This window comes from Marmota monax, unplaced genomic scaffold (genome assembly GCF_021218885.2).
Source record: "Marmota monax isolate L192 unplaced genomic scaffold, Marmota_monax_Labrador192_F-V1.1 WCK01_AAM20220418_F8-fsc00024, whole genome shotgun sequence".
Lineage (NCBI taxonomy): Eukaryota > Metazoa > Chordata > Mammalia > Rodentia > Sciuridae > Marmota > Marmota monax.
Genome location: NW_026695224.1, coordinates 13,218,256 through 13,228,618, shown reverse-complemented (window position 1 = coordinate 13,228,618; position 10,363 = coordinate 13,218,256).

Genomic DNA, 10,363 nt, shown 5'->3' with positions numbered 1-10,363 from the left:
TATTTTTATACTTTATTATATATTTAAAGACAGAATGGTATGTAGAAAATAGAAATAAAATGATAATATTCAGAGAGTAGGAATTGCGGAGGAAGAGTAAATGTTGAAAGGAATAATGTATATGTAACATTTAAAATTTTAAAAATGACTAAAGACTTCTCACTAAAAGTCAGATCTTGATAAAGGCAAGTGGTTTGGAAGAGAAACCACCTAGATGCTGTATAGTAAAGACCAAATAGCAATGAAGAATAACAAGGAGAAGAAATGACAGCTGAAGAGCTCAGAGAAAAAGAATCAAATACATACAAACAAATAAGAACAAGCTTGGCATTAGAATCTTCATCAACTAAGATGCATGAAGAAAAAAGAAGTGTTATTTTCAAAGAAAAAGCAAATAAGTTAGAATCCATAATTTTATATCCAGAAAAACACTATTCAAACATCAGTGCATAATAAAATAATTCTGATGTATACACATCCTCAAATGATTTGCTATATAAAGATGGAAACCAAACACAATTTTGCACAAAGTATATAAATTAAAAGGCATACTAATTAGGAGACCATACGGTAGCTGTATAAAGTAAAGGTGACCAAATCCCTTAATAAAAGGCTTTGTTATTTAACAAAATTCTTGAGACTGAAAAGAAAGGTAAATAATATCAAAGAAAGACTCAGAATTTTTAAGACACTGTAATATCTATATGCTTAGGTTTGGGAAAGTTTCTAAGCAAGGTATATAAAGACATGCTTAAAATTCCTGTCTTAAGAAGAGAGATATAAATCAATTAACTGTATAAGAAATATACTAAAAGACACAAAGAATGTACAAAATGAAATCAATTAACATGACAAGATAGTCCAAATCGGACAAAAATTATAATAATACAGATTTACCAAACTCACCTGTTAAGACCGCATAATACATTTTAAAAAAAAAAAAATACTTTTTCCTTGCCTTTATTTTTTAGTTCAATTTTAGGTCCCCAGAAAAATTCTGCACAAAGCACAAAAAGTCTCCACATAAGCTCTACCACCACACATGCACAGACTCCCTCAATATCAATGTCCTACACCAACCTGGTATGTTTGCTACATTAATACACCTATGATACATTATTATTATGCAAAGTCCCCACTTTACATCAGAGTTTATTCTCAATGTTGCACATTTTATGGGTTTGCACAAAGCTACAATGACATATATTCACCATTATGTGTGTTGTAGAACTGTTTAACTTCCCTTTTGTGGTGACCATGGGCAGCAACTCATCTAAAAAGTACAGAATGTCTCCCTTTTCGGAATGTCATGCAGTTAGAATCATAAAGCATACAGGCTTTTCAGATCAGCTTCTTTCACTCAGTAATATGCATTTAAGTTTCCTTGATGACTTTTCAGTGTTGAATATTATTCCACTGTCTGAATATATCAGAGTTTACTTATCCATTCACCTTACTGAAGGAAAATTGGTGGATTCCAAGTTTTGGCCCTCAAAAATAAAACTACCATACACATCTGCCTGCAGGATTTTGTGTGGAAATATGTTTCATCTCCTTTGATTTAACCCTAAAGACCTCAAATGCTTAATCTTATGGTAAAAGTATAGTTAGTTTTGTAAGAACCTACCAAAATGTTTTCCAAAATGACTACTGTTTTACACTCTCACCAGCAATGAATGAGTTTCCCTTGTCCTCCTCAGCATTTGTTACTGTCAGTATTCTGGATGTTTGCCATTCCAATGGGTCCATAGCACTGTCTCATTGTTGTTTTAATTTGCACATCCCTGATGACATATGGTGTGGAACATCTTTTCTATGCTAATCTGCCATCTGTTTATCTTCTTTGGTGAGTTGTTGGTCTTTTTCCTAATTTTTAATCAGGTTGTTTGTTTTCTTATTGTTGAGTTTTAATAGTTCTTTGCATATTTTGGATAACAGTCATTTGCTCAGTATAGTTTTTTCATGTATTTTCACCCAGTGTGTGCTTTGTCTTTTCACTGACTTGGCAGTATCTTTGGCAGAACAGAAATTATTAATTTTAATGAAGTCCAGGTTATTCTTTCTTTTATGCATTATAACAGCATCATTCGTGCAAGATACTAGAAGCAATCTTAATGCTCATCAATGAAAGAATTAATGAGTGAATAAACTGTAATGGAGTAACACAACTGATAAAATACAGCAGTTAAAATGAATGAATTGTCACAACATAGATGCTAACAAAACTATTATTGATTACATGTACTTTTTTTTTTGAGAGAGAGAGAGAGAAAAAATCTTTTTTTGTAGATGGACACCACACAATGCCTTTATTTTTATGTGGTGTTGAGAATCGAACCTGGGTTACGCCCGTGCTAGGCGAGCGCTCTACCGCTGAGCCACAATCCCAGCCCAATTACATGTATTTTTGTAAAATTAAACAACTAAGAGGATATCCCACAAATGTTTGACTATAAATTATGTTTAGTTATGTGTAACTAATAATATAACCAAATAATGTAACCAAATGCTAGGAATAAAATTACATGGGCAGAAAAGCAAGGATAAAAGATATAATGATTATGAGATTAAGATTGATAAGCATCTCTGGGAAGAAGCTAGAAGATGAGGTAGAGGAATCGTTGGGTTATATTGGAATTAGAGTCAAAGTCAGAAATTTTGTTTTGATGGTGAGTCTATATTTTACCTATTAAACAATTTCAAATAACTAATTAATTACAAAATAAAAAATGAGAGGATGCCTAAATTGATGGTGTTATAATAATTTAGTGTGTTATCACCAAAGATTGGTCAAATCCCCATATGGAACGTGCAGATACAGAAGGCCACCTGTATTTAATTAATATAATATATAATTAATACAAGGCCATTTGTGCGCGCGTGTGTGTGTGTGTGTGTGTGTCTAGATAGTTAGGGTCAATGTAGATTCAAAAAGGATTTCTTCGGAATGTATAAATGCATCAGTGTTTTTATACATTTATGTAGTTATCAAACATGTACAAATTATTTGACAAACAACTTCAAAAAGATGGAGACTAACTGCCCACACTGTGAGCGTCCACAGGACTTTGCATCTTATTTCTAATGAAGGAAATGCTACAGCAGTGAAGGCATGTGATTTCAAAAAATGTCCTGAAAAGCATAAATTTGATGGGGTCAGAAGGATCAGCTTCCTTCTATTTTGTCCTTTTGGATTACTTGGGGTGCAAGAAGCTAGCTTCCGTGCCAGGAAACAGAGCTGCCACATTTATCAAATGAAAATGCAGGAACAGATTAAAGAAACAGAAATAGACACTGAAAATTATAAATGTGTGCTGTTTTACTCTGCTAAACTTCGAGGCAATTTATTCCCCAGTAACAAGTAAATAATAGAGCAATTATCTCATCAATCATAATTTTAAAATTCAGAATCCAAAGACAAGGGAAATGACGTATTTCCCAACATATAATATTTTATTTAATTGTTTTGTTTGTTTCATGCCAACTCCACTATAGCTTAAATAATGCTTAATTCACTGAATTGTGACTTGTAAATAGCTTTCAGGGTTCACTAAAACTGTCTGCCTCAATATTTTGGAATCCTTTTTTCCTTCAATGAGCCACAGTTTATTTCCTAATTCTCACGTGAGATCTCAAGTGAATGGGAAGAAAGAATGTACATTTTGATGGAAAATAAAAGTTGTCATTTCATAAATAATGCTTCCAGTTCTGAAAAAAAAAAGACAAAAGAAAGAAAGACAAAGACATCTGTCTTTCCCAGCCTCCTGTAAGGAATATATGTGTCAATTTGCTTTTCCTCCTTTGTTGCAGGCAAACTATGTGACCATCTTTTGTTTTTCTTTATTAATTACTTAGCAGTTATTTTCTATCAGACTATTCCATATTCCACAATTCATCTTTGAATCTCACATTGCTACTTATCCCTAGAGATTCACCTTTAATTCATTTGCAAGTTTAACATCTGTGTAAATATCTGCTTTGCTGAAAATTCAACACAGTTATTTTCTGCTGAATACTGTTTATTTCTCCCCCCCCACCCCCAGATACTCCAAAAAGAAATGCATTATGATTGTGGCTCAAGTGGGAGTCTGGGAGCAAGATGATATGTGTCCTAATGTTTAGGAGTCCCTGATTACAGCTTGAAAACATCCTTTTCTTCCTTTTAAGCAGTTTGCCAGTTTAAACTGCCTCAAAAGATTTCTCCAGCATAATAATTCTTCATTAATAAGATGGCAGCCTAATGGAAAACTACAAAATGCAGGGCTACTCAGAGGAAAACAGAATGGGATATGTGGTTCCCCATATTCGCCATGCAGGATTCAAAGTGTAAAATATGGGCTGAGAAACACTGGCATCCGCTTTCCTCCTGAAAAGTAAAGTACTCTTAATTAACTGTAGGGCATTTCTTCATGTAGTGTTTCACTCTTCGTTCATGCATGTCCTCGTGTAATAGGTATAATGTCCTGCCCTAGCAAGCAAAGGACCTGACACCATCCCTGGGTTCCACCTCATTTATCCTCGTTTGCTGAGAATCAATTCAAATATTATCTCAGCTCTCACTTAACTTGACCTTTGTGTTTAACTTTTTCTCCTTTTTTTATGACCTAAACCTTATTTTTATTTTCTATGGTATGGAATCTCAATTTCAAGGTCAATATTCCATCACTTAATGAACAAGTCATATTCTCTTGGGATCAAAGATTGAAAATATTTAATAAATGGAGGTGGCTGCTGTCCTTATGGTTTGATTGAGGTTTTAACATGTAGTAGCAGGTAGACAATTCACATGAATGTTAGTACAAAATCTTTAACTTCCTCTATGATTCTACAAAGTAGACATCTTTTAGTCATTTCTTACAGATGAGAAAACAGATCAAATAACTAAATAAATAAATAAATAAAACTTTTCCAGGTTGACAACTATAGTATTAGCCCATTCAAATCCATTTCTATCTCCTTACAGAGTTCACGGTCTTTTACTTGGTAATGAAGATAACAAATTGTCTAAATTTCGTTCATCTGTCTCTCTGATCCGTGGTGTCTTGTGAGTGGTGGATTTGAAGCTCTCCCATTCTGCTCCTAATTCTCTAATTGTACAGGCAATTTACATTCCACTGATTCATGAAGCTCTGCTCATGCAATATTGGTTATTAGTATTGACAAAAAATTAATGACACTTGTGTTTTGTTTTTGTTTTTTTTTCTTTTCTTTTTGCCAGGTAATATGAATGGATGAACTCTACTCAGAATGAGCAGTGGTTAGCAAGTCAATTTCCTTTCGTTTCTGGGCACAGTGACTCATAGACCTTTCCTATGCCGTGCTGCTTTTATACCCTCAGTCTAGCATTTTGTCTATTTTCTCATCTTCACTCCATTACTGTTGGCTCATTAGATTCAAGCCGATAGCTTCAGGATGCTGACTGGTCCTCTATCTTTAGCTGCTTCCACATACCTACCAGCAAGGTTCTTCTGACACAGTATGCCTCATCTTGGTCATTTCAATTCCTTCGGGTCAAAATACTTTTGTAAATCTTTGCTGCTCTCAGAGGAAAAGAACAGAACAACCATTGCAACATCCTCTTCATCATCTGGTTGAGCCTCATCACCCTAGACTGCCCCTTTTTGGATTCATTGCTTTTGCTTTTGTGCTGTTGTTCAGCACCCGGCATTCTCTTACTTCCTCTCTTCATCAGCCTCTACCAGTCTTTAAGATGCAAATAAAGCATCATTTTTTCCCTTGCAGGCTCCCTAATTCTCCTATCCCCAAGTGTTTCACATCATATCACTTCAATGAAAATTATAGTCATTAGTGATCCTTGGTCTCCCCACTGTTGTAGTTTGAATGTGGACTACCCCCAAAAGACTCATGTGTTGAAGGCTTGGTCCTTAGTTGCTGGTACTATTGGGAGGTGGTGAAAATTTTAATAGGTAGGACCTTGTTGGAAGAAGTGGGTCCCTAGGGACATGCCTTTAAAGAGTTTATTTTCTCCTTGGATCTTTTCACTCTCTCATTCTCCTTCCTCGTTACCATCACAGGAGCAGCTTTCTCCCCCACACCTTCGGCCATGATGTTCTACCTTGCCACGGACCCAGAAACAAATGAAGCCAGCTACCCATGGACTGAAGTCTCTGAAACTGTGAGCCAAAATAAATATTTTCATTTTCCAAAGTGTTTTTATTAGTTATTTTTTCACAAACATATCCCCTAAAGGCTGAAGTACATAAAGGTAAATGTGCCAATTTTATTAACGTTTTAACTTTACACCGAGATTATATGGTAGGCAGTATTTTTAAGCTTTTTACAAATATTAATGTAGTTACTCATCATTAGAGTCTTAGAAGAGAGGCTGTTATTATTTACAGCATAAAAGCAAGAAGAATGAAGCCAAAAGATATGAAGCAACTTTCTCACACTCCCTCAGTTAGCAAGTGGCCGTCATGGACAGTTGGCCTCCTAACTCTGTTCTTTTAACACGACTCTGTGCTACACATCTGTGTCCTCAATGCCTAATTGTATTTTGTAAAACTCTAGGTGTTCATTAAGGATTTAGTAATAAAATAAGCTCTACTTCTGTTTAGCAAAAAAATGCTATATTAAAAACAAAGTGGGGCTGGGGATGTGGCTCAAGCGGTAGCACGCTTGCCTGGCATGCGTGCGGCCCAGGTTCGATCCTCAGCACCACATACAAACGAAGATGTTGTGTCTGCCAAAAACTAAAAAATAAATATTAAAATTAAAAAAAAAAACAAAGTGTACAATCAAAATGTATCAAACAATAAAAATCACCCTACAATGGTGCATAATTTTACTTGGAATGTACTTCAAAATCTGGAAAATAATACTATTTTGTTCAAAATGAAAAAAAAAGTAAATTAAAAAAAGTAAGTTCTAAGTTTTCATTTCTGCTACTATTTCAACAAATTTGATGAAGGTGTATTAAAACAGATTGGAAATAATAATTTAGAGCTTATCATATAACCTATTTTTATTAATAATACTAATGAATATTACCACTAATAACTCACCTATTACTTTTCTCAAAATAATAAAACTCTAAAAATATATTTATTTCAGAGTTACTCTAAATGGTATATTTGTTGTTCAATTTAAGTTTTTATAGGTGCCATAAATGGGATAATGGAGCATAATGGGTTAAACATAAAAATAGCTCAACTGTGGAGTTACACACCAGTGAGTAAAACATCAAATGTCACCAAATCCATTTTGAGCTCTTTAGGGTGTTAAGATAGTAGATAGATTCTCCCCTTATTTTATCTTCCCATTTTGTAAAAAACACTTTCTGACAGTGGTAGTTGCAATAATATCTCTGCTTTTTCTTGTTCAGGGCACCATATCTATGGGAAGGTGTCTTAGGTGAAGGAATACAACTGATGTCATCAATCAAAGTGATCAGCTGGATACTATTTCTTTCTCAATCAGCCTGAATGCTCAGGTAAGAAAAAATGAGATGCTTCCAAACATTAGGTCATCAAACTCCATACCTACATAGCCTTCCTCATGGCCTGCAATATAAAGTGCTTGAGATTTAACCCAGCAATTACTCTAGAATAAATTAGACAGACTAGAAGCAAAAATGGAATGCTACAAAACACTGAATATTTAAAGAAAAAAAAAAGGTATCATTTTGGGGCATTTGGGCCACTTAAGAATGTCTAGCCTTCAAAAAAAATCACAATGACACATTTAATTTGGGGGTTACCTGGTTGGAAATTTTCAACAATGTTTCATAAGTGGTATAATAAATCATGCTATACTATTATTTAAACAGACTACTCTAGAGTATAAATCATCTTATACTCTGTATAAGAATCATTATTCCTGTACCTATATGATGGGTAAAGAAATGGAGCCTTCCTGAAACTAAATATCCTTGTGGAATAAGGATATAAATGCAGTTTTCTATAATTATGCAGTTTTTATAATTTGACACATATGAAATAATCTTGTATGTTTCTTAAAGATGGGTGTGTTTACGTGTGTGTGTGTGTATATATATATTGGTGAAAATGGGTATGTAGAGAAGCCCCATTGTGTTGATTCAAAGAATCACCCCTTCTAGGAAGGAATAAAAATAAAAATCTTCTAGGAGTCTCTTTGGACTCAAGAGGGTCCTTGGTTTCTTATGCAAATGATTGTCCTCTGATTAGAAAAAGAGAGAAGATGTAAATATAGATGCTCTGTCACTGCCACAGACAACAGGAGATTACCATTTAATTTAAGTCAGGCAGAAGTGGAGGTGCTAATAGTGGTGCAGTAGGAATAATAGTGAAAATGGCAGCATTGATATTTCTTAATACTGTTAATGTTCATGACCATTGCAAGCACTTTTCTTTTGGTACCAAGGGTTGAAGCTAGGGGCGCTTAACCACTGAGTCACATCCCCTGCCCTTTTTTAGATTTTATTTCGAGACCTTGTCTCAATAAGTTTCTGAGGCTATTTTTGAACTTGCAGTCCTTCTGCCTCAGACTCCAAAGATGCTGAGATTATAGGTATGTGACACTGCACTTGACTGCAAGCACTTTATATTGATTATCACATGCATCCAAACAGAACACCAGTATTATTCTTCATTTATAGAGGAAGAATCTATGACTTGAAGTCTTGGTAAGATTGTGGTAGGTAGAATTCTCAGATGGCCTCGAAGATTTCTGCCACTGCCCTCAAGTGAAGGTGAGTACTTTGATTATGATTATTCTCACTCATTTCAGTGAGAATATTGGGGTGGGGATGACCTCATAAGTAATGAGGTAATGAATCCTTAATAAGAAGTAAGCTTTTCCTGAAGAAAGTGTTCAAAGAGTAAAAAGGGCTTGATGTGAGGGAGATCCCCTGTGGCTGACTTAGAAGATGGAGGAAGCCACATAGAAAGGATCTGAACAGGGTCTAATGCCTACAAGAAGACCCTGGCAGGAGCCAAGTGGCCTCAGAGCCATAGTATCTAAGAACAATTCTGTCACCCAATGTAATATGATTGGGGCAGATTACCTTACCTCAAAGATAAAAGCTTAGATGAAACATTTTCAGCTTTGTGAAATCCCAAACTGAGACTCCAAACATAGTGCACCTAGACTTCTAATAGAGATGTGAGCTCATCAATGGATGTCCTCGTAAGCCACTACGTTTGTGTTTAATGTTTTATAGCAATATTTTAAAATATATATTAAATGTCCCAGAGCAATAAAGGTACAATGTTGGAATATAAATTACAACATGACTCTGCAATCTACTTCCTCTGTCAACATATGCCTTAAAAGAGTTTAAGAGAACTCATTTAGTGATACCTCTATAATAAATTTTAAACATTCAGAAGCATTTCAAAGGCAATGAGCTTTGGTGTAACGGACCCCTGTAAAATTTCCAAGTAAAAAGTGATAGCATGAAAGGGGGGCTGTTGGTGAGAACTGCCCCACACATCATCTTGTGCATGGTAGATTATGGCCATACTTGTCATAGATGATGTAGAAAATCTCATTCATCCTTTGGCAAGATTACCGCCACAGGCACAGGGGATAGCAACAGTGGCCAGGGGGCAGAGAATGTCCTCAGGTGATGAAGGTGCTTCAGCATCCTCCGAGCCTTGGATAATGACCCTTTAAGCAGCACACTGAATTTTCACGGTTGTACACTGTAATGTGTGACCATTTCTGTACTCTGCCAGATGACTCCCTGATGAAAGTCTACAATATGCCTCTTATTCTAGAAATGTTCTGCCCCTGTCTCTTTCTCAAGAAGATTTTTTAATCACTTTACTGAATTTTGTTTCTCTAGTTTTCCTTAAGCACCCCCATTTTTGTCCTTTGTAGGAGTTATTACAAATTAACAGTTTTCATTTGTTTACTTTTACATGTTGTCTCCCTGACTACCAATATGGCTATTAATAAAAATGATAACTAACATGTCTCATGAATTCAGTAGAGAGTAATAAAGATCTCATGCTAAAACTCATGAAGCATACAGAGTTGTGGATAATGCTGTCCATCTCTAGAGACACTGAAGCAAGGAGGATTATGATTAGAGACCATCCTGTGTTGCACGACAGCCAAGAGTGGTTCATCTGAGATGGGATCCAAGGCAGTCTTTATGCCTGCTGCTTGGCATTGCTGCCTTCGGGCCAAACAGTAAAGGAAGCACCCCTGACAGGCAGCTCAGTGCCTGAAATATAAAGATACTCAAGGGTGATCTGTAGAAAGGATGAATGAATGAATGCATAGCAATGGGGTGGGGTTGAGGTGGCATCAGCTCTTTATATTACATAGAATGTAATAATTGATAATAATAAGAGATATCAGAAAGTAAAGAGGAGGAGGAGATGAAGGAAGGGAATTGGCTGATCTTGGTGGC